Source organism: Saccopteryx bilineata, chromosome 12 (assembly GCF_036850765.1).
Source record: "Saccopteryx bilineata isolate mSacBil1 chromosome 12, mSacBil1_pri_phased_curated, whole genome shotgun sequence".
Taxonomy (NCBI): Eukaryota; Metazoa; Chordata; class Mammalia; order Chiroptera; family Emballonuridae; genus Saccopteryx; species Saccopteryx bilineata.
In genome coordinates, this window is record NC_089501.1 from 24825620 (window position 1) to 24851970 (window position 26351).

The window sequence follows — 26351 nt, forward strand, 5'->3', positions numbered from 1 at the left end:
AGGTCACCATCCTCACCTGGGAGAGTGGTGGTCTGAGCATCCTCTAGATCAGTGGTAGTCAAGCTGGTCCCTAGCGCCCACTAGTGGGCATTCCAGCTTTCATGGTGGGTGGTAGTGGAGCAACCAAAGTATAAATAAAAAGATAGATTTAACTATATAGTAAGTTGTTTTATAAAGATTTATTCTGCCAAACTTAGTGAAAATCCGACATAAAGTACTTAGTAAGTAATTATTATTATATGCTTTAACTTGTTGTAACTCTGCTTTATAAATTTTATAAAGTAAAATTACTTTCCTACTTTATAAATCACCATTACTGTGGAACTGGTGGGCGGTTAGAAAACTTTACTACTAACAGAGATACAAAAGTGGGCGGTAGGTAAAGAAAACTTGACTGCCCCTGTTCTCTAGATCATGCTCATGTTGTGCTGCCAAAGCTGGGTCCACAACAACCTCAAATGGGGCAAGAGCAAGCATGGCGATAAATTCCAAGTTAGAGTCTCCAATTAGTTTTCCGGGAAGCCAGGAGAAAGGCTCTTCAAAGTTGGAGCTCCTTTTGGCAGAAATGCCATAGTACTGAAGATTCTTCTTTCTATGGAAGACAATGACTTTGCCTTAACTTTCCTGTCCTTAATATCCACTTTGTTATCACACAACACGATGGGTACATTTTCACACACTCATACCAGATCTTTATGCCTGTTCAGTCCATTCTTGTAACTATCTTTCAAAATTGTATCAATAGTGTAATGGCACACTGGACTTGATAGTTATAGCCATCTCTCACTGCACCAAGTTTCTCCTGACAAGCCGTATCTCACATATTGAACTTAATAGGTCCTGTGCTGGTGTGGGACATGAGGGGGCGGACCTCAACACCCAAGGCATTTACAAATTCTTCTAAATTCGTCAGTCAGATGACGGTTCACAAATGTAGTTTATTCAGTCCTAGTATCATTAACCAATGCAAGTTTGAACTGAACTTGGTCTTATCCTTGGGCAACATCTCTTTAATCATGCTTTCTTGCTGTGCCCATATATTGTCTACCTGGTATTGTGATAATTTTTGAAAGTTTTTTCAAAAGGTCCTTTAAAAATTTTCAATGACAATTTAAAATTTTGTTTAGTATCTGGCTATTAAATTATAGGCCTCTGCCCCTCTCCTGGGAGTACTTCTCTTGCTGCTGTATCCTCCTTCTTGGTCCTCAGCACTTTGCTCTGTGCCATAGTCAACTTTTGTTTTACCTTCTTCCTTTATGGTGCACATTTTCTCTGAGATGCAGCATTATTTTTTTTTAACCACAAAAACATAGATTCTATTTTAAGACTCTCAATTCTACCCACCTGATAAAAGGGTCCTTGATTTTAGGGAATGTGTTTTTACTAAGTGTGACCAGATTTTATCTCAGTTCTACAAACTTTGGCAGATGTTGTTGGTGGCTCATTCATATCCCTTGGTATCCACTCTAAATGCTGAAGTTTGCATTTTGCAAACACATGTGACTCTCCCCTTTAAGGCATTTATGGCTCCAGTAGTTTTGCTTCAAATTCAGCACAAAGCAGAAGTGTTAGATTGTTAATGCCTCCTGAAGGGGTCCTCAGATATACTGGATAAGATGTGGTGTGTAACTATCACAGGGTCCTGTCCCTCATCTGGGGTAACTCTGAAGCAGATTCCACAGCTTCCCCATAGTTCCTGAGTGGGATTTGGTTTCAATTGCCCCCAGTGATAACTTACTTGTATTGCATCTTTTGTTGCTTTCCTTTCCTTCATTTTCTCTTCACTCTTTTATAGGCATTTACCTGGGTTGTGTCCCAACCACATTATTTATATCCTACCCCTTTTCTCTGGGTTCGCTTCTGGAGGATTTTAAACTCAGATATCAACCATCTCGTTTATGTGCTATATTTAACTAGTGTTCATTCATTCCTATTCAATTTCATAGCAGATATGGACACCACTTTTGGCTATCTCTTCTGATTGCTTTAGTTTGCTCATTATACATGTCTACTCTTTCTGTATGCTGAAGCATGCATCTACATCTTAAGAGAAGTTCCTTTGCTTTTTCAAAAGGTATAATATTCTAGCAGTGCTAGAATTAGAAAATTCTTCCTTACTACTCTTAGGGCCTGATGAAAATCTCTTTTTAATCAAACTTTAGTCAAGCTCCTCTGAATCCTTTTCCCAACTAGGCCTTAAATCTTGGACTTCCATGTTCTTTGCGTTGCCTAGTTTTAGCGAGAATCTTCCTAAATTGGTTTAGCCAGACTCCCCTACTCTCAGTATTTTATTATCCTTGGTATCTGATCAGGTTCTTCATCTTTCTCCATGTCCCAGGTAATATCTGTGATATCTGATTATCCTAACATGCCTTCATCAAGAGTCCAGTTAGGTTTGTTTAGCTAAAAATCTTTCTTTATATAGCCCTTGTATTTCCTCTTATAATTGTGTATGCCTGTCTCTCATTCTCCAACCTCAGATCCTTGGCTATAAATGTTTAATTTGGAATTGAACCCACTTCAGTATAGAGTCCTCTTTCCCTCTTTTGCAGTAGCTGTGAATAAAGTCTGTTTTTACCACTCTGCTGTTTAGGTCTGGTTTTCTTTGACAAACTTTCTTTTGGTCTTTTTTCTTTTTTTTAAACATTATAAGCTGGTGGGGGGAAAACCTAGATTCAAAATATAGTCTCTATAACCCATGTTTTAGTTTGGCATAGGCATGGACAAGTCTTTTCCAACATGGATTTATGAGTTGGTTCATTTTGTACAAGCAAAAGTGTAATTGCATGGTATGTCTAGGGGATAGAACACTACACCCGTTTGCTTGACCTCAGAGTGGTGGATGGCATGGTTGAAACTTGGGTTGCAGGAGTCAGAGGCAGTGTTATTTTATACTCCTTTTTATTCTACCTCTTTTTGTGCAGTGATAAAATAATTATTTAATGAGTAAAACGATAAATGTTTATAAATATAATCTGGACACTTAACTAACTTTTTTTTTTTAGAAAGAGAGGGACAGATAGACAGGAAGGGAGAGAGCTAAGAAGATCAACTTGTAGTCATGGCACTTTAGTTGTTCACTGATTGTTTCCTCATATGTGCCTTGACTGTGGGGCTACAGCTAAGCCAGTGAACCCTTGCTCAAGCCAGCGACCTTGGGGTCATGTTGATGATCCCATGTTCAAACTGGTGATCTTGCTCAAGTCGGCGACCTTGTGCTCAAGATAGTGAGCCTGTGTCAAGCTGGATGAGCCCTGCACTAAAGCTGGTGACCTCAGGGTTTTGAACCTGTGTCTTCAGCATTCCAAGTCAGCCCTCTATCCATTGCACCACCACCTGGTCAGACTACATAACTAATTTTATAATACTACAACTGGCAGGAGATTTCTAGTTTCCTCTTTTTTTCCCTTTATTCTTTTAATTCGTTGTTTCCATTTTTTCCTCAGGGAAGTCACATTGATTTCTGCTATAGAAAGAAGGCCAAAAACTGTCAAAAACTCCTAGATGAGGCAATTTAATCTTAATAATCAGCCAGCTGAATGGATATCATTCAGAGGCAAAGGCACCACCAAGCAGATTCTAGCAAATTCTAGATTCTTGCCAATTTATATTTAATCTTTCAATAGGCAAATATTGACACTGGGTAGTTAAATCTGAAAAGTGAAAGAGAATGCTTTTCTTGGCTTTTGAAGAAAGCCACTGGAGTCACTTTGCCAGTTGTTTCTTCTTATCTCTTTGAATTGGCTTATTGTTTAAGGCTTTGTCCCTCACTCAGATGCAATTTTATCAGAAAAGAGGTTTTCATTTGCATATTCTGTTGAAGAATCTGAAGCATGTTTCCTTGGAAACTTTGATTATCTGGAATAGTTAGTTTTATATAAACAAGGTTTTTATCAAAGCTGATGTTCCCAAAGGGAGGGGAATATTTTGTTGGCCCCACATAAAGCATGAATTAAAACTAAAATATTTTTATATTGAGATTTATTATGATTAGCAGAACTTGTTTAACTTCATCAACAACATGTAATAATTACACACACACACACATACATACACACACACACACAACTTGCCAAAGTATGCATTAGGTTACACGTTCCATATGTTATATATAAATATCTCCCTTATTCAACCCAGGACTTGTAGGTGAAAAGTTAACTGAAATAGTTGTTTAAAGTTGAATCTAAAAACAAAATTAAATCATTTAAATTAAAACAAGTTAAGTTGTATTTATTTGTTGGCCGAGGTCTAAAGACTTTTACTTTGGTGAGTCAGTGGAGAGAAATTGTACTTTTTCTTATTAATATAATCACATATATGATGTATTTTGTAATTTCCAATCTTAATTTTCTTAAACTTCAAGTGAGAACTCATGTATTTACAAAAAAAAAATGTAAATGCCTTGTAGATATTTTTTTCAAGTCTCCTGTTAACTTTTTATGGTTTTCTTATTATCTATATACTTCATACAACAGAGAATATGTTAGTGACCCATAGTTATTGAATCTTTCAAAGCGTTTAAGTTAGATCACATAGCAAAACCATCATCAATCACATATCATCAATTTGCATAAAATTATTTACTTACATAATTGTAGTGACAAGTACAACTGGCATAAACAGGAATTTCAGCTGAATATTGGTAAGCATACACCTCTACAGGTAGACTCTCAAAATTTACTGAGTACTACAGGAGAGAAACTTTTATATACTCTTAGACTCTGTGACTGGGCCTAAAATTAAACTGATATGTGACAGATTAATGGGAGACAAACACACATTTTATTTAATATTTTTACATGCATATGCATATTTTTCAAAAGGAAACTAAAGGCTCAAACCAGCTGGTAGGCCCAGAAGCTCACATATCTTTTTAAACAACAAAAAAATAAATTGTGAGGGCATGACAGACAATGAGCCATGGGCTAGGGGCAAGGGTGCCAATGCTACTGAGACAAGGAAATATATGAAGAAAATTAATGAAAAAAAGGTTTTTGTTTTTTTAGAAGGTTTGCATATAAAGGTCCAATTTGGTATCTGGGGATCAGAATGTCTTTTCTCCCTGATAGAGGGAGAACACCTTTGTCATGGGAAATTTTATGGCCTGCTTTTTGGTAGAAAGGGAGAGGAGAGGTCACAGAACCTTTCCTGCAGCTTCTATTTCTCAAAAGTGCTGGTTAGCTCAAAATAATCAATATACCGATAATCAATAATCAGTATTTTAGAGTGCATGTTCTGAACCCTTTCAATAGTTAGGTATACTAATCTGTGTGCTTTTCATGGTGATACAGGAGTAGATAAAACAGATGAGAGGCCCTGGCCGGTTGGCTCAGCGGTAGAGCGTCGGCCTAGCGTGCGGAGGACCCGGGTTCAATTCCCGGCCAGGGCACACAGGAGAAGCGCCCATTTGCTTCTCTACCCCTCCGCCGCGCCTTCCTCTCTGTCTCTCTCTTCCCCTCCCGCAGCCAAGGCTCCATTGGAGCAAAGATGGCCCGGGCGCTGGGATGGCTCCTTTGCCTCTGCCCCATGTGCTAGAGTGGCTCTGGTCGCAACATGGCGACGCCCAGGATGGGCAGAGCATCGCCCCCTGGTGGGCAGAGCGTCGCCCCTGGTGGGCGTGCCAGGTGGATCCCGGTCGGGCGCATGCGGGAGTCTGTCTGACTGTCTCTCCCTGTTTCCAGCTTCAGAAAAATGCACAAAAAAAAACAAAAAAAAAAAAACAAAAAAACAAAAAACAGATGAGAGTCCTTGCCTGCATGGAGAAGTAGACGAGTAAATGAAGCATTTAATAAATAACTATGTCTCTGTCATGACGAATCAGAGATGTCCTCTGCCTGAACACCTTTCCACGTTCCCAGCCCACCAACGGTCCTTTCCCCACCGAAGTCTATGATGCTGAGGTGCAAAGCTTATGGCCCTTTCTACATTTAATGCACTCAAAGGGCTTTTCTCCTGTTTTAATTATTTGAAGTTGAAAAAGGTGTAATCTGTCTGAAGATATGACCAGTCTTTTCATTCACCTTTTCAGTCCACTGTGACATTTTATTTTTTTATTTTTTTACTTTGAACAAAGTAAAGATTTGGCTGAACATTTTCTCCAGCAGGAGCTCTTTGAACAGAAGTGTGAGGACACTTAGGGACTATTTGGCAACATTGAGTGTATAGTGGACACTAGTCAGAATTTTTATGGTAGAAATGGAGAGAGTAACTCTGTTGAGCCAGTCAAGTAACCTGAATCTTCTTTATATATTTGTTACTACATTATGATATTTGGGCAAGAAATACAGGAAGCATGCTATCATCTTTTTTTTTCTCATTGACACCAAATATGTTTTCTCCCAGAAAATATAAATGTTGTGGCTTTCACCATATTTTGATATATTAATATCATTTTAGCTAAACAGTAATATTTTAACAATAAAGACTATGTTTACTTATAACTATCTTTGCAAGTACCACAAACCAACTTCCCAAAACATTTTCTTTTTCTTTTTAATGACAGGTTTATTAAATCTATTCAGTACTTTTCTTTTATAACATATTGTGACATTGTACTTAAGAAATAAGTCAAGAAGATATTTTTAAAAAGTGTTTTATTCAAGAACTACATGATTCCATACATTGGTGGAACATAAAAATGAGACTAAGAGACATGGACAAGATTGTGGTGGTTACCAAGGGTGGGGGGGAAGGGAGGACATGGGAGGGAGGGAGGGAGAGAGTTAGGGGGAGGGGGAGGGGCACAGAGAACTAGATAGAGGGTGACGGAGGACAATCTGACTTTGGGCGAGGGGTTTGCAACATAATTTGATGACAAAATAACCTAGACATGTTTTCTTTGAATATATGTACCCTGATTTATTAATGTCATCCCATTACCATTAATAAAAATTTATTATAAAAAAAAGTGTTTTATTTTATCTCTTAAAGAAAAAAAAACAAGTGAACTGTGGCTCTTTTTAAGTAAACACAAACACTAAACATATATAATGGGATAATTCATTCATTAGAATACTTCTACTATGTCAGTAAATAAAACCCTATTTTCAATTTGGCTTCTTCTTATTTCTTTACTAATACAAATTCAACTTAATTGTAGTTTTCCTTTTGTTGCTATTGCTATTGTGATTTCTTATGAAGCAATTTTGCAATCTTATAAGCAGAATCACTTATCTGTATGGAAATTAAGTGGTAAAACAATCTTGGAATCCAAAAGAAGTAGATATAACATGCTGTGCAATGTGTCCTGATATATATATTTTTTGAATATGCTGAGCAATTTTAAACTTTGTTTTTTAAAAAATATTTTTGATGTTCAACTTTTAAAAAATAGTTTTAAAAGCCTTTCAAATTAACTATCCGGAAAGAGAGCAAGGGAGGGAGAGAGAGAGAGAGACTCGATCAATCTGTTGTTCCAGCTGTTTATGCATTCATTGGTTGATTCTTGTATGTGCCCTGACTGGGGATGGAACCCGCAAGTTTGGCATGGATGATGCTCTAACCAACTGAACTGCTGGGGTCAGGGCTGATAATATTTTCGACTTGAATCTAAACTTTTTCTTCATGTATCAATAAAATGTTTAGTAAATACTCAGTGGCAGGCATAATTCTAAGCATTTGGGGTATATTGGTGAGCAAAACTTCAAAGATTCTTGATTTCTCAAAGATACCCTTCTAGCAGGGAAGACATATTAAAAAAAAACCATAAGGAATAAGTGAATTATAGTACGTTAGGTCAGAAGCACTATGGAAAAGGAAGCAGAAGAGAGTAGGCAGATTGGGAGTGTTACAGGAAAGATGAGGTTGGAGAGTTCCATTTGGAAGGTGATATATTGGGCAGAAACCTGAAAGAAGAAGGAAGTACGTTTTATAGGTATGGTGGGGAGAGGTGACTATTGGAGTGTCTGAGGTAGCAGTGTACCTGGTGTGATGGAGGATGGAAAGGGGGACAGAAGGCAGGAGCTGAGTGATTGAAGTGAATATTAGAAAGAGAGGTCAAAGCAGTAGAGTCGTCTCAGATCAGCACTTGAAAAGGATCACTCTGGGTTCTCTGCTGAGAATAAAGTTTATATGGCAGAGGATGAAGTAGAAAGAATAGTTGGGAAACGACTAAAATAAAACGAACAAGAAATAATGGTGATACAGACCCTAGGTTTTGCCTAGTAGGATTCTGGATTTCTTTTGAAGGCAGAACCCTTGAAACTTAAAAAAAAAAGTATTCTATCTCTTTGTATAGGATATAAATCATATATGGGAAAGATTCCATCACCACTTTGTAATATATCTAGACACAATTTATTACTTTTCCTTATCATTAGAAAGTGTTGAAAGTCTTCTGGCTTATACTCACCTACAACATATCATTTTTTTTAAGTGGAAGTGATAGATGCTTAGAGATATAGTTCCCAGGTTGTTTATGAATTAACATTAAAGATGAGCTTGGCTCTCCAAGGGTATATCGTTTCTTAGTGCCTTGAACATATACATATCTACTAATTATGGAAATACTGTAATTCATGCCAAATTTTAATTTTAAAATTTATTTTTAAAATAAACACTGTAGTTAAGAAAGGTAGTATACCTATACATACAACACATATACTCTACCTTCTTAAATGAGCCTTCTTAAACTAATAATAACTTTATTTCTTTTCTTTTATTACCAATTTATTTGAAATGAGGAGACTGACATTTTGAAATGTTTGCAGATGTATGTTACATTTCCCCCCTTTGTCTAAGTGCCAGTTCTGGTCAGAAATTGAAAAACAAATCAAGTACCAGCAACCTATTTAACATTGTTGTCAAAATCATTCAACTTCACATAAAGCCGCTCTCAGATCTTTGAATTTCTACTACAAGAAGGTATTTGTGTTTTCTTTTTCAGTATTTTATTCTAATCCTATTTTAGCAGCTAATTTTCTTTCTAAACAATTGAAAATTATGTCATAACTAGTTTATTGCTTTCTACTGACATAAAGACATATCGAAATTTTTTAGGCTGTAAGAAGTGATAAGATGATGGAAGGACAGGGATGGAAATGATTAAAGTGAATACAAGGAGAGAGTGTGCACTGTAATGATAAAATCCCGTCATCTTCCTAGATAGAAATCTGATTGTCCCGAACATCTTTATATCAGCTTGAGTTTGGCAGCCTGGGTCTTATTGACAGTTGAAAAATATGTGTTGAAACTTTCAAATATCTTTTATTTTCCAATTTGATTAGCTCATTTCTTTTGGCAAAACATACATTCTCTTTGTTAGAATTTAGGCAGTTAGCTCTTCATGGACAACATGGCTTTAAAATAATAACAAAAACGGAGAATAAAGATCTCACAATAAATATTCTCAATCCTCAATTTAATTCCATGCACTTTGGGGTTGCTTATATTTTATTTAGATCAATTTCAGTTGCTAAATCCCACTTACAAATTTCTCTCTCCAGCCGGAGCTTTCTCCTGAATATAAGCCCATATATCTAGTTGCCTAAAGTGAATGAATTACAAACTGAACTTCTGCCCCTCTTCCTACAATGTCACTCTTTCCAAACACCATAAAAGTCATCTCTATCTTAATTTATAGCACTTAACTCTTCCATTTACTCTGGTATCAAATATGGTTTTCTCCTGTATCTCACATTCGGTCATCAAGAAATCCTGTTTGCAGTAATTTCAACATATACCTACTGTCTAACCCAGCATGGCCAACATACGGCTCGTGGGCCTGATCTGGACTGCATAATGAATTTATGTGGCCTGCGATTAATTTTTAATATTCTCCACTACTTTAAAATCTCAGCTACTCAGAAGCGGAAGCGTCTTTGATTATTGGAAATCAAGATATTTAAGAAGATAGTGATATGCGGAAAAGAATTCTGCGTGTGACTAATCTAGGATTAACTTCCAATAATTGGTCAAATGGATTTGCAATACTTCTTTATTTTTAAAAAAAATTTCATTATAAAGATATACAACTATTGTACTCATCTATACTCGATATGAACTGTTTGACATTTAGCGGCGAAGTGAAACCCACATTCTTTTTTTTCTTTCTTTTAAAAATTAATTTTAATTGAGTGACAATAAATCAGGGTACATATGTTCAGAGAAAACATTTCCAGGTTATTTTGACATTTAATTATGTTGCATATCCATCACCCAAAGTCAAATTTTCTTTGTCACCTTCTATCTGGTTTTCTTTGTGCCCCTCTCCTCCCCCCACTCCCTACTTCTCCCCTCCCACCGTAACCACCACACTCTTGTCCATGTCTCTTAGTCTCGTTTTTATGTCCCATCTATGTATGGAATCATACAGCTTTTAGTTTTTTCTGATTTACTTATTTCAGTCAGTATAATGTTATCAAGGTCCATCCATGTTGTTGTAAATGATCCGATGTCACCATTTCTTATGGCTGTGTAGTATTCAATAATGTATATGTGCCACATCTTCTTTATCCATTCTATTGAAGGGCTTTTTGGTTGTTTTCATGTCTTGGACACTGTGAACAATGCTGCAGTAAACATGGATCTGCATGTATCTTTACGTACCAGTGTTTTTGAGCTATGGGGGTATATACCCAGTAGAGGGATTGCTGGGTCATATGTTAGTTCTATTTTTAATATTTTGAGGAACCACCATACTTTCTTCCATAATGATTGTACTACTTTACATTCCCACCAACAGTGGATGAGAGTTCCTTTATCTCCACAGCCTCTCCAACACTTGTTATTACCTGTCTTGTTGATAATAGCTAATCTAACAGGTGTGAGGTGGTATCTCGTAGTTTTGATTTGCATTTCTCTAATAGCTAATGAAGATGAGCATCTTTTCATATATCTGTTGGCCATTTGTATTTCTTCCTGGGAGAAGTGTCTGTTCATGTCCTCTTCCCATTTTTTTTGTTGGATTATTTGCTTGTTTGTTGCTGAGTTTTATGAGTTCTTTGTATATTTTGGATATTAGGCCTTTATCTGTGCTGTTGTTTGAAAATATCATCTCCCATTTAGTTGGCTGTCTCTTTGTTTTATTGTCAGATTCTTTTTTTTTAAAAAGCTTCTTAGTCTGATGTGGTCCCATTTATTTATCTTTGCCTTCACTTCCCTTGCCTTTGGAGTCAAATTCATAAAGTGCTCTTTATAACCAAGGTTCATAAGTTTAGTACCTATGTTTTCTTCTATGTACTTTATTGTTTCAGGTCTTATATTTAGGTCTTTGATCAATTTTAAATTAATTTTAGTACAAGGGGACAAACTGTAGTTGAGTTTCATTCTTTTGCATGTGGTATTCCAGTTTTCCCAGCACCATTTGTTGAAGAGGCTTTCTTTTCTCTATTGTGTGTTGTTGGCCCTTTATCAAAAATTATTTGACCATATATATGTGGTTTCATTTCTGGGCTTTCTATTCTGTTTCATTGGTCTGAGGGTCTATTTTTATGCATATACCATGCTGTTTTGAATATCGTGGCTCTATAATATAATTTGAAGTCAGGTATTGTAATACTCCCAGCTTTGTTCTTTTTTCTTAGGATTGCTTTGGCTATTTGGGGTTTTTTATAGTTCCACATAAATCTGATGTTTTTTATTCCATTTCTTTAAAAAAATGCCATTTGAATTTTCATAGGAATTGCATTGAATTTGTATATTGCTTTGGGTAATATGGTCATTTTGATTATATTTATTCTTTCTATCCAAGAATAAGGAACATTTTTTCACTTCATTGTATCTTTTTCAATTTCCCTTAACAATGCTTTGTAGTTTTCATTATATAGGTCCTTTACATTCTTTGTTATGTTTATTCCTAGGTATTTTATTCTTTTGTTGCAACCACGAAAGGGATTTCTTTTATGAATTCATTTTCTGATGTTTTATTGTTGGCATATAGAAAGGCAATGGACTTTTGTATATTAATTTTGTATGCTTTTTATTGTTTTTTTTTATAAAAAATTTTTATTTTAATGGAGTGACATCAATAAATCAGGGTACATATATTCAAAGAAAACATTTCCAGGTTATCTTGTCATTCAGTTCTGCTGCATACCCATCACCAAAAGAGAGATCATCCTCCGTCCCCCTCTAGCTTTTTATTGTTTAAGGAGATTTTTCCATTTGAATTTTTTTTAATAATTTTATTTTTTTAATGGGGCGACATCAATAAATCAGGATACATATATTCAAAGATGCCTGACCTGTGGTGGCCCAGTGGATAAAGCATCAACCTGGAAATGCTGAGGTCGCCGGTTCAAAACCCTGGGCTTGCCTGGTCAAAGCACATATGGGAATTGATGCTTCCAGCTCCTCCCCCCCCCTCCTCTCTAAAAAATGAATAAAATATTCAAAGATAACAAGTCCAGGTTATCTTGTTCAATTATGTTGCATACCCATCACCCAAAGTCAAATTGTCCTCTGTCATCTATCTAGTTTTCTTTGTGCCCCTGCCCCCATTTGAATTTTTTTCTTATTTTCCAAGTTAGGGTGGGAGAGACAGAGAGACAGACTCCCACATGTGCCCTGACCAGGATCCACCTGGCAACCCCTGCCTGAGGCCGATGCTCTGCCCATCTGGGGCCATGCTTGCAACCAAGCCATTTTTATGACCTTATTGTATTGGTTTATTGTTTCTAGTAATCTTTTTGTGGCCTTTATTATGTTGAGATATTTTCCTTCCATATCCATTTTGTTGAGTGTTTTAAACGTAAAATTGTGTTGTATTTTATTGAATGTCTTTTCTGCATCTATTGACAAGATCATGTGGTTTTTGTTCTTTGTTTTGTTGATATGATATATTACGTTAACCATTTTGCATATGTTGAATCATTCTTGTTTCCGGGGATGAATCCCACTTGATCATGATACATTATTTTTTTAATATGTTGTTGTGTTCAATTTGCCAGTATTTTGTTTAGTATTTTAGCATCTGTATACATTAGAGATATTGGTCTGTAGTTTTCTTTTTTGTGCCGTCCTTGCCAAGTTTTGGTATGAGGGTTATGTTGGCCTCATAAAATGTGTTTGGAAGGGATTGCTATTTTTTCAATTTTTTTGAAGATATTGAGTAGAATAGGAACCAAGTTTTCTTTAAATGTTTGATAGAATTCACAAGTATAGCTGTCTGGCCCTGGACTTTTATTTTTGGGGAGTTTTAAATAGTTTTTTTCTATTTCTTTCCTTTGTAAGGGTCTGTTTAGGCTTTCTGCTTCTTCATGACAGTGTAGGAAGATTGTATTGTTCTAGGAATTTATCCATTTCTTCTATATTGTTGAATTTGGTGGATATAATTTTTCACAGTACAATACTTCTTTGTATATCTATGATATCTGTGGTGATTTCTCCTCTTTCATTTTGGATTTTGTTTAAATGAGTCCTTTCTCTTTTTTCCTTGGTGAGTCTTGCCAAGGGTTTGTCAATTTTGTTGAACTTTTCAAATAACCAGCTCCTTGTTTTATTAATTTTTTCTATAGTTTTTCTGTTCTCTATTTTGTTTATTTCTGCTCTGATTTTTATTATTTCCTTTCTTCTGCTGGTTTTGCATTGTCTTTGTTCTTTTTCTAGTTTCTTAAGATGTGAAGTTAAGTGGTTTACTTGGGCTCTCTCTTGTTTGTTCATATAGGCCTGCAGTGATATGAACTTCCCTCTTATTATTGCTTTTGCTTCATCCCAGAGATTCTGATACGTTGTATTGTCATTTTCATTTGTCTGTATGTATCTTTTTATCTCTGTGCTTATTTCTTCTTTGACCCACTGATTTTTTAAAAGTATGGTGTTTAGTTTCCACATTTTTGTGGGGTTTTTTTAAACCTCTTTTTTGCTGTTGAATTATAGTTTCAAGGCTTTATGATCAGAAAATATGCTTGGTATAATTTCAATTTTTCTGAATTTGCTGATGTTATTTTTGTGGCCCAACATATGGTCAATGTTGAGAATGTTCCATGTACATTAGAGAAAAATGTATACCCTGGCACTCTGGGATGAAATGTCCTGTAGATGTCTATCATATCCAATTTTTCTAGTGTTTCATTTAAGGCCAATATTTCTTTATTGATTTTCTGTTTGGATAAATGATCTAGAGCCTTCAGTGGTGTATTGAGGTCTCCAAGTATGATTGTATTTTTGTCATTTTTTGTTTTTAGGTCAGTCAGTAGCTGTCTTATATAATTTGGTGCTCCTTGGTTTGGTGCATATATATTAAGAAGTGTTATGTCTTCTTGATTCAATGTCCCCTTTATCATTATGAAATGACCATCTTTGTCTCTGATTACCTTTGCTGTCTTGTAGTCAGCATTGTTAGATATGAGTATTGCTACACCAGCTTTTTTTGGATGTTTTTGCTTGGAGTATTGTTTTCCAGACTTTCACTTTGAATTTGTTTTTATCCTTGTTGCTTAGATGTGTTTTCTGAAGGCAGCACACAGTTGGATTTTCTTTTTTTTTATTATTACTAATTTTACTAGGGTGGGATTTTCTTTTTAAATTCATTCTGCTACTCTGTGTCTTTTTATTGGTGAGTTCAATCCATTTACATTTTGTGTAATTATTGACACTTGAGGGTTTTCTTTTACCATTTTATATATTGCTTTTTATTAGTTTTGTATCTTGTTTGATTCTTCTCTTTTTTTCTATCATTTGTTTTTGTTTGGATGTAATTCATACTTCTTTCCTCTGTTAATTTTTTTTCAAGTCATTTGCTTCTGTGGTGGTTTTTTCAGGGGTGGTTACCATTAAGTAATGGAAAGGGTACCTATAATGGTCATTATAGTACACCATCTCATGAGTGTTTCTGCACTCCATCCTCCTTTGCTACTGTTAATCTTTGTCTTCTCTCCATTTGTGTTTTTTTTTTTTTTTGTCACAGTTTAAATTTGATTTAATGTGTTCTTGGTGGAGCTTTTACTTGTAATTTCATTTTGTTTTGTTCTTTGTATCTGGTGGTAAACCCTGTTAGTATTTCCTGAAGTTTTCTGGTGATAAGTTTCTTCATCTTTTCTATATCTGTGAATGTCTTTATTTCTCCTTTGTATTTGAAGGATAGCTTTGATGGGTATAGTATTTTTGGCTAGAAGTTTCTCTCAGAACTTTAAATACTGGGGTCCACTTCTTTCTAGTTTGCAGAGTTTCTGCTGAGAAATTTGATGATAATCTAATAGGCCTTTCTTTATATGTTGTATTCTTCTTTTCCCTGGCTGCATTGAGAATTATTTCTTTGTCATTTGTTTATGCCAATTTCATTATGATGTGCCTTGGAGTAGTTTTGTTGGGGTTAAGATAACTCAGTGTTCTGTTTGCTTCTTGAATTCAAGGCTTTAGTTCTTTCCATAGGCTTGGGAAGTTCTCGTCTATTATTTGTTTGAATATGTTCTCAATTCAATTTTCTCTCTCTTCTCCTTCTGATATACCTATTATTCTTATGTTGTTCTTTTTAATGAATTCAGACAATTCCTGTAGGGCTTTCTCATTTTTTTTTAATTTTGTGAGTCTCTTTCCTCTTCTCTTTGTTATTCCTCTAGTTGCCTGTTTTCAATGTCACTAATTCTCTCTTCTATCTGGCCTGTTTATTAGCTAAGCTTGTTACTTCGTTATTCAGTTCATGAATTGAGTTTTTCATGTCTGTTTGATTCATTTTTATAGTTTCAATTTCCTTGGTAATATATTCTTTCTGTTCCTTGAGTTGTTTTTTGGCTCCCTAAATTGCCTTTCTGTGCTTTCTTGTATAGCTCTGAGTATTTTTAGGATTTCTATTTTAAGTTCTCTGTCATTTAACTCCAAGGTTTTCAATCTATTAAAAAATTTTTTCTATAGATTTTCCTCATCTATCTGTGCTATATCTCTGGCTTTTATATCCATGATATTCGATTTACTTTTTCTTAATGGCATCTGATGGTGGTTTTGTTAATAACACTAATAAGAATTGATAAAGAATAAAAAATGAAAAATTAAAATAAAATTATTATCATATTTTTGTGAAAATGCCGTAAAAACCAGAATTGTACTAAATGGAACAAAAACTACCTAGAACAAAGGGCCTGAGTGAGAAGAAGTGACAAGGGGGAGAAAAACAAGGCAAGGACCCACAAAATGCTACAAGGAAAAAATGTGGATCAAGAATAAAACAATTTGTTTGTAGATGATGGTCAAATGAGAGATATAGTGAAAGAGACAAGAAGAAAACAAGGTAAAGAAAAAGGATACTATGTATTAAGTGAAACAAAAACTACATAGAATGGAGAGACAGGGTTGGGGGGAATGCAAATGAGTTAAAAAGTACATAAAATGCCACAAAGAATAAATTTGAATCCAAAATAAAATAATTTGTTTGTGAGTGAGGATTGAATGAGAGGAAAAGTGAAAGAGAAAAGAAGAAACCAAGAGAGAGGGAGAAAAAAGAAAAAGAAAAAAAAGGGAGAGAGTTGAGGTTTTTGGAATGTAACCCTCATAGAGAGAAAAAAGAAAAAAAAGGGAAAATGTAAATCCTATGGGTAATGAAGTTCAAGATGAAGAGAAAAGAATAAGATGAAAAGAGGATGAAAGGACCAAGGCAGAAGAAAAAAATAAAGAAAAATAAAGAAAGAAAAAAAGTGGAAAAAGTTATAAAGATTGTGGATTATTCTTGATTTTAAGAGGTTATCTTCTTCCTTTTTTCATCTTCTCTCTCTTTTTGGTTGGTGGCATTGTGCCCTAGGCTCTGCTTCTGTGGCACACTTAGGTAGAGATTTGCAGTTGGTGTGTCGCTATGGTGATGACATATACTAGGCCTCAGTATCGTTGGTAGTCGGGACTTGTTAGAGTTTGCAGGGTCCAACAATGGGAGAGCTTGTTTTCCTGGAGCATCTCTCCAAGTCTCTTCTTCCTAAACCAGCTGCCTGGTGACCCAGCTCTGAAGTTGCCCCTGCCACTGCCTGGAGAGTAAGAGGCCCTAAGAGCTGGCAAATCCCTGCCCTAACCTCACTCAATGCAGGGCTCTGGGTAAGGCTTTGCCAGCCAGAGCTGCCAGTGTAATCAGGCAGGGCTGGGAGCCAACTGCTCTCAAGGTGTCTTTATATGAGCCTCCAGGAGTGTCCAGTATGCCTCAGCACTCTGCAGGACCACTCTCCCCAGGCTTTTTGCACTTTGTAACCTGTGTTGGCTGGCAGGAAGATGCCCTAGTCACTGCCTGCAGAACAGGAGGTCTTAAAAGCTGCCAAGTCCCTCTTCCAGGTCCTTTTAGAGCACAGCCCTGAGTATGAAAGCTCTACTGAGGCCTGATCTGTGTTAGTGCAGTGGATAAAGCATCAACCTGGAAACCCTGAGGTTGCCAGTTCAAAACCCTGGCCCTGCCTGGTCAAGACACATATGGGAGTTGATGCTTCCTACTCCTCTCCCATTCTCTCTCTCCTACTCTCTCTCCTCTCTAAAAATGAATAAATAAATAAAAATTTAAAAAATTTTAAAAATAGAAAGCTCTGTTGACCAGAGCCACCAGCTTAAGCAGGAAGGGAGGCGAGTTGACTTCTGTTCAGGCTTTTTTTGAAGGCTCCCCAAGTATGTCTAGTTAAATTTGCCTTAGCATTCCATGGGATTGCTCTCTGCAGGCTTCTCCCTTGTTAAAAAGCCTACAGCTTAGCCTGCCCAACTTCTGCTGTGTTCTCTGAGGTCTGTTCCATAAGAATGTGTTTTTCACCCTATATCGGCTGGCAGGAAGTTGCCCAAGCTACTGCGTGCAGAAAAAGAGACCTTAAAAAATATCACATCTCTCCATCAGGTTCTCTTAGATCGCTGACCTTAGAAAGAAGACCTTGTCAGCCAGAGCCGCTGCTGGCATAAGCCAGCTGGGCAGTGAACAGACTGTGGTTAAGCTAATTTCAATGATTGGATCCGCGGATCTGCTCCAGAGACTGTCTGCAAGCTGCTTGCGTGCCCCTCCCCCTAGCACTTCTGTATTTTTTCTTCCCTGGGAATGTCCTTTGTTAGCCTGTATGGCTGGTGGAGGTGCCATGCACAGAGAGGTCCGAGCATAGGAAAGTTGGCTTTTGCACACTCCCCACTTGCTATTGTTCAGGGAGCAGTGATTACACTGAGACTCTGGTCACAGCCAATGCAGAAGGCTACTACTGACAGTCTCTGACCCTACCCCTCTGTCCAGGAATGCGGGCGCCCACGCCTGGGGCACTAGGAGGAACCACTCGCACACTGTCTGTTCTCACCAACCATGACATTGGGAGTAAACAAGGCAATTGCTCGCCCACCTCTGCTGGGGTCTGCTGCCAGCATTAGCTCACGTGGGCTTAGCCGCCACGGGCACACTCTCTCCTTAGTTTGAAAGTCTCTACCCTAGTCTAGCTCTTTCCATGTCCCTAGCCCTCACTTTCTTTCAGTTCCAAGTGAAAGCAGCCCTTGCTTAGGTTAGTGAGGAAGGTGGAGTCCTTCGTTCTCCATCTTACTTCCTTCAGGGTCGATTATATACTTAGCCACCTTTTCACCCAATCATACCTCTGTTCAGTGTATGTGTATTTCAGATGCTCCTGGGATCGTTTATCTGTCTCTAGTTGTTGAAATTTTGGGGAGAGGTATTGGGAGCCCTCCTCATGGTATCATCTCTCTGACGTCCAAAACCCACATTCTTTTAGGCTGTGTTTCCCTGTGTGCACCCAAGGTCAAACAATTGGTTATATTTGTGGTCAAGTGTGCTGAATTAAGTGGCATTATAGCATAGACAATAGCTGCAGGTGATAACTGAAAACATGTCTAGGCTGTTTGTAAAACAAAATAATTGTTTTATTTGCAATATAACCCCGTCAAGCTCATTCTATTAATTAAATATTGTTTCGATTGATTGTGATAGTTTGGATATTTATACAGTATGTAATTATATTTTTATTAAAATAATATTGTATATTAAAATTTTTTTCACTCACATTTTTTTTTTTTGTATTTTTGTATTTTTCTGAAGCTGGAAATGGGGAGAGACAGTCAGACAGACTCTTGCATGCGCCCGACCGGGATCCACCCGGGGCTACGCTCTGCCCCACCAGGGGGCGATGCTCTGCCCCTCTGGGGCATCGCTCTGCCGTGACCAGAGCCACTCTAGTGCCTGGGGCAGAGGCCAAGGAGCCATCCCCAGTGCCCGGGCCATCTTTGCTCCAATGGAGCCTTGGCTGCGGGAGGGGAAGAGAGAGACAGAGGAAGGAGGGGGGGCGGGGGTGGAGAAGCAAATGGGCGCTTCTCCTATGTGCCCTGGCCGGGAATCGAACCCGGGTCCCCCGCACGCCAGGCCGACGCTCTACTGCTGAGCCAACTGGCCAGGACCTCACTCACATTTTTTCATAAACAAATTCCATAATAAAATTTTGTTTACTTAAAAGAATTATTTTTTTATTTAACATTTTTTTTAATTTTAATATTTCATCCAGCCCATGAAAAAAGTTTTCTTTCTAATCTGGCCCAGAAACAAAAATTGTTGGCCACACCTGGTCTAATCCCTTCTTTTTCTGAACCATCATATACAGACTAACCATTTTTAACAGACTTCTAAATGGTTTCCTACCTCTTGCCTTTGGTTTCTTTACAATTTATTCCATTACAGCAACTGAGTGATACATTTAAAATCTAATTAATTTTTATGTTACTTCTCAGTTAAAAACTTGCATCTGGTAGGAGAGAAGATGGCAGCGGAGTAGTCGGATGCTCAGACGCCCAGCTCTCAACACCAAACTGGAATACAAATCAATTTAGAAAAAATCAGCATGAAAAACCAACACTGAACTGCAAGAACAGTTCTCAAAAACCAAGGAGCAAAGAGGAAGCCACAATAATCCTGGTAAGGAGTGCCTGAATCTCCTCTGCTTACAGGAACAGAAGGAGGGGGGTGAGGCTGAGAGCCCAGAGAGGATTTCACAGAGGAAAAAGAGCAGAAACTACTGCTCACAGCCACTTACCTGGCGACCAGGGAGCAAGGTGGGTTGAAAAGACCAGCTTATCTCCCAAGTGGAAAAGACAGGGAGAGGGACAGACTGTGAGGGGCTAAGGTATGCAAGAAAAAAAATAAAAAAGCTGACTCATTCGTGCTGGAGGCAGCCATAGCTGGGGGAGGGACTGAACCTTTCACAAAACAGAGCTGAAGTGCTTCCGGATCAGAGATCTCCGGACATCTATCCAGCTCCAGTCAGCACAACAAGACACAGCTGAAAACAAGAAGTGGGGAGGAGGGTCAGTAACTCAGGTCTCCATGGAGATCTGAGATACACCTCCCCCTACTGAAGCTGAGAAAAAACCCTGCCCCCAGTGAGATTAGTTGGTGGAAGAGACTTTCAGCGTCTCAGGTTACACCCACAGCATTCCTGGATACAGTTTCAAGGAAGCCCCCTGCTGAGATCAGTTAACAAGACTATCACCTGTTAAGAAAACAAACAAATCAAGACTTCAAAGCTGCCCAAATCCGAAAGTGGATTACAAATAATAGCTGATACCAACCCACGAAGACCTAAAAATAACACAACTGAAAACTGGAGGCAGACAACACCAAGCCTAGACTCAACCAACTCTACAAATAAAAATAAATAAATAAATAAATAAATAAATAAATAAGAAGATGAGAAGACAAAGGAGTGCAATCCAAATGAAACCACAAGAGACACCTTCGAGAGATGAACTGAGTGATATGGAAATAATCAAACTTCCAGATGCGGAGTTCAAAATAATGATTGTAAGGATGCTTAGGGATCTTAGAACAACAATGGAGGGGCAGTTTGAAAACCTAAATAAAGAAATAGCAAGTATAAAAAAGAATCAGTTGGAGACGACAAATACAATATCAGAAATAAAGACCACAATGGAAGGAATTAAAAACAGGATAGATAGAGCAGAGGATCGAATCAGCGAGTTAGAAGACAACTGGAATGAAGGCATGAAAGCAGAAAAGAAAAGAGAAAAAAGACTCAAAAAGTCAGAGGAAACTCTTAGAGAGCTCTGTGACAACATGAAGAGAAATAACATCCGCATCATAGGGGTTCCTGAAGAAGAAGAAAAAGAACAAGGGATAGAGACTTTGTTCAATCATATCATAGCTGAAAACTTCCCTAAATTAATGCAAGAGAAACTCTCACAAATCCAAGAAGCACAGAGGACTCCATTAAAAAGAAACCCAAAGAAATCTACACCAAGACACATCATAATTAAAATACCAAAGCTAAGCGATAAAGAGAAAATATTAAAAGCTGCAAGAGAAAAAAAAGTTATCACCTACAAAGGAGCCCCCATAAGGATGACATCTGACTTCTCAACAGAAACACTTGAGGCCAGAAAGGAATGGCAAGAAATATTCAAAGTAATGCAGAACAAGAACCTACAACCAAGACTACTTTATCCAGCAAGGCTATCGTTTAAAATTGAAGGAGAAATAAAAAGCTTCCCAGACAAAAAACAACTCAAGGAATTCATTACAACCAAACCAATGCTGCAGGAAATATTAAGGGGCCTGGTGTAAACAGATAAAGTGGGAAAAGAATATAGAAAAAAAAAAAAAAAAGGAATACACCTTTAAAGAAGAAAATGGCAATAAACAACTACATATCAATAATAACCTTAAATGTAAATGGATTAAATGATCCAATCAAAAGACATAGGGTAGCTGCGTGGATAAGAAAACAGGACCCATACATATGTTGTCTACAAGAAACACACCTTAGAACAAAAGACACACACAGATTGAAGGTAAAAGGATGGAAAAAAACGTTTCATGCAAACGGAAATGAAAAAAAAGCTGGGGTAGCAATACTTATATCAGACAAATTGGACTTTAAAACAAAGGATATAGTAAGAGATAAAGAAGGCCACTACATAATGATAAAGGGAGTAATCCAACAGGAAGATATAACTATTATAAATATCTATGCACCTAATATAGGAGCACCCAAATATATAAAACAGACTTTGATGGATTTAAAGGGCGAGATCAACAGCAATACTATAATAGTAGGGGATTTCAATACCCCACTAACATCACTAGATAGATCCTCAAGAAAGAAAATTAACAAAGAAACAGCAGACTTATTGGAAACACTAGATCAACTTGATTTAATAGATATCTTCAGAACCTTTCATCCTAAAGCAGCAGAATATACATTCTTTTCAAGTGCTCATGGTACATTCTCTAGGATAGACCACATGTTAGGGCACAAAAGTGCTCTCAACAAATTTAAGAAGACTGAAATCATATCAAGCACTTTCTCCGATCACAACAGCATGAAACTAGAAATGAATCACAGCAGAAAAGCTCAAAAATTCTCAAACACATGGAAACTAAATAGCAGGGTGTTAAAAAATGAATGGATTAAGAATGAGATCAAAGAAGAAATAAAGAAATTCCTAGAAACGAATGACAATGAGCATACAACAACTCAAAATTTATGGGACACAGTGAAAGCAGTGCTGAGAGGGAAGTTCATAGCACTACAGGCACACTTTCAGAAACTAGAAAAAGCTCAAATAAACAACTTAACCCTGCATCTAAAAGAATTAGAAAAAGAACAGCAAGTAAAGCCCAAATGTAGTAGAAGGAAGGAAATAATAAAGATCAGAGCAGAAATAAATGACATAGAGGCTAAAAAAACAATACAGAGGATCAATGAAACTAGGAGCTGGTTCTTTGAAAAGGTAAACAAGATTGATGAACCTTAAAGTAGACTCACCAAGAAAAAGAGAGAGAGGACTCAAATAAATAAAATTAGAAATGAGAGAGGAGAAATAACAACTGACACAACAGAAATACAAAATATTGTAAGAAAATACTATGAAGAACTGTATGCCAAAAAACTAGACAACCTAGATGAAATGGACAAATTCCTTGAAACATACAATCTTCCAAAAATCAATCTGGAAGAATCAGAAAACTTAAACAGACTGATTACACCAAAGGAGATCGAAACAGTTATCAAAAAACTCCCAACAAAGAAAAGTCCGGGGCCCGACGGCTTCACAACGGAATTCTACCAAATATTCAAAGAAGAACTAACTCCTATCCTTCTCAAACTATTTCAAAAAATTCAAGAGGAAGGAAGACTTCCAAACTCCTTTTATGAGGCGAGCATAATTCTGATTCCAAAACCAGGCAAAGACAACACAAAGAAAGAAAATTATAGGCCAATATCTCTGATGAATATAGATGCTAAAATCCTCAACAAAATATTAGCAAACCGGATCCAACAATATATGGAAAAAATCATACACCATGATCAAGTGGGATTTATTCTGGGGAGGCAAGGCTGGTACAATATTCGTAAATCAATCAATGTGATTCATCACATAAACAAAAAGGAGAAAAACCATATGATAATTTCAATAGATGCAGAAAAAGCATTTGATAAAATCCAGCACCCATTCATGATCAAAATTCTCAGCAAAGTGGGAATACAGGGAACATACCTCAACATGATAAAAGCCATCTATAAGAAACCCACAGCCAACATCATACTCAATCGGCAAAAATTAAAAGCAATACCCTTAAGATCAGGAACAAGGCAGGGGTGCCCCCTTTCACCACTCTTATTTAACATAGTCCTGGAAGTCCTAGCCACAGCAATCAGACAAGAAGAAGAAATAAAAGGCATTCAAGTTGGAAAAGAAGAAGTAAAACTATCATTATTTGCAGATGATATGATATTGTATATAGAAAACCCTAAAGTCTCAGTCAAAAAACTACTGAACCTGATAAATAAATTCAGCAAAGTGGCAGGATATAAAATCAATTCTCAGAAATCAGAAGCATTTTTATACACCAACAATGAACAGTCAGAAAGAGAAATTAAGGAAACAATCCCCTTCACAATTACAACCAAAAAAATAAAGTACCTAGGAGTAAACTTAACCAAGGAGACTAAAGACTTGTACTCAGAAAATTACAAAGCATTGATAAAAGAAATCAAGGAAGATACAAACAAGTGGAAGCATATACCGTGCTCATGGTTAGGAAGAATAAACATCATTAAAATGTCTATATTGCCCAAAGCAATTTATAAATTCAATGAAATACCAATTAAAATACCAATGACATACTTCAAAGATATAGAACACATATTCCAAAAATTTATATGGAACCAAAAAAGGACACGAATAGCCTCAGCAATCTTAAAAAAGAAGAATAAAGTGGGAGGTATCACACTTCCTGATATCAAGTTATACTACAAGGCCATTGTACTCAAAACAGCCTGGTACTGGCATAAGAACAGGCATATAGATCAATGGAACAGAACAGAGAACCCAGAAATAAACCCACAGTTCTATGGACAACTGATATTTGACAAAGGAGGTAAGGAAATACAATGGAGTAAAGACAGCCTCTTTAACAAATGGTGTTGGGAAAATTGGACAGCTACCTGCAAAAAAATGAAACTAGATCACCAGCTTACACCACTCACAAAAATAAACTCAAAATGGATAAAAGACTTGAATGTAGGCCGTGAAACCATAAGCATCTTAGAAGAAAACATAGGCAGTAAGCTCTCTGACATCTCTCGGAGCAATATATTTGCTGATTTATCTCCACGGGGAAGTGAAATAAAAGACAGGATAAACAAATGGGACTATATCAAACTAAAAAGCTTTTGCACAGCTAAAGACAACAAGAACAGAATAAAAAGACAAACTACACAATGGGAGAACATATTTGACAATATGTCTGATAAGGGGTTAATAACCAAAATTTATAAAGAACTTGTAAAACTCAACACCAGGAAGACAAACAACCCAATCCAAAAATGGGCAAAAGAGATGAATAGACACTTCTCCAAAGAGGACATACAGATGGCCAATAGGCATATGAAAAAATGCTCAACATCACTAATCATTAGAGAAATGCAAATTAAAACCACAATGAGATATCACCTTACACCAGTCAGAATGGCGCTTATCAACAAAACAACACAGAATAAGTGCTGGCGAGGATGTGGAGAAAAGGGAACCCTCCTGCACTGCTGGTGGGAATGCAGACTGGTGCAGCCACTGTGGAAAACAGTATGGAGATTCCTCAAAAAACTGAAAATCGAACTGCCTTTTGACCCAGCTATTTCACTTTTAGGAATATACCCCAAGGACACCATAGAATGGCTCCAAAAGGAGAAATGCACCCGCATGTTTGTGGCAGCATTGTTCACAATAGCGAAGATCTGGAAATAGCCCAAGTGTCCATCAGAGGACGAGTGGATTAAAAAACTTTGGTACATATATACTATGGAATACTACTCAGCCATAAGAAATGATGACATCGGATCATTTACAATAACATGGATGGACCTTGATAACATTATACGGAGTGAAATAAGTAAATCAGAAAAAAAAAACTGAGATGAATCCATACATAGAAGGGACATAAAAATGAGACTCAGAGACATGAACAAGAATGTGATGGCAACAGGGGCGGGGGGTTGGGGGAGGGAGGGTGGGGTGAAGAAGGAGAGAGGGGTTAGGGGAGGGGAGGGGCACAAAGAAAACCAGATAGAAGGTGACAGAAGACAATTTAACTTTGCGGGAGGGGTATACAGCACAATCAAATGTCAAAATAATCTAGAGATATTTTCTCTCAACATATGTACCCTGATTTATCAATGTCACTGCATTAAATTTACTAAAAAAAAAAAAAGATTACTTAGCACAGTAAATCATAAGCTTAATATACTATAATAGATATGATTATACCTATGCTATAATGATGTATATGATAATTAACTTTAGTTAATTAATATAGTTTATGCACTATAATAAATTATAATTGTCATTAAAAAAAAACAAAACTTACATCTGTTCCCATTTCAATTGGAGTAAAAGCCAGAGTCCTTACAGTGGCCTATAAGTTCTTTCATAATTTGGCCTAGAGTTACCTCTCTTACAAAAAAATTGTATTCAAGATCACCCAGCAGAAGAAGCCCTGGTAAACACACCTGATTTCAGAGGAATACACTGAGGGGCTTGCTTTAGGAGTGAATAAAAATCAGAAGAGTCTTTTATTATTATTATTATTATTGATTTTAGAGACATAGAGGATAGGAGAGAAAGAGCATGAGAGAGAGATATAGAGAGAGAAGTTTTTCATTTGTTACCCCACTTAGTTGAACATTCATTAGTTACTTCTCATTTGTGCACAGATGAGAATTGAACTACAACCATGGTGTTTCAGGACTACATTCTAACCCACAGGGCTACCTGGTCAGGGTAAAATAAGAAGAGTCTTAACAAAACTATAAACCAGATGCTACTTAGCTCATGCCCTGATTAGAGTAATGTGGCAGCTACCCCATTCAGCTCTACATTCTAGGAGAAGAGAATAAAGACCTTGAGGGAAGAATTCAATATTTCCTGGAACCACAAATTTTATACACTATCTATGCAATTTCATT

General features: G+C 36.9%; 1 pseudogene; it reads right to left on the reverse strand.

The window, feature by feature from the left end:
- Nucleotides 1–351: 351 nt before the first annotated feature.
- LOC136316049 (GTP-binding nuclear protein Ran-like) overlaps nt 352–26351 on the reverse strand; it is a 42627-nt pseudogene continuing 16627 nt past the window's right edge.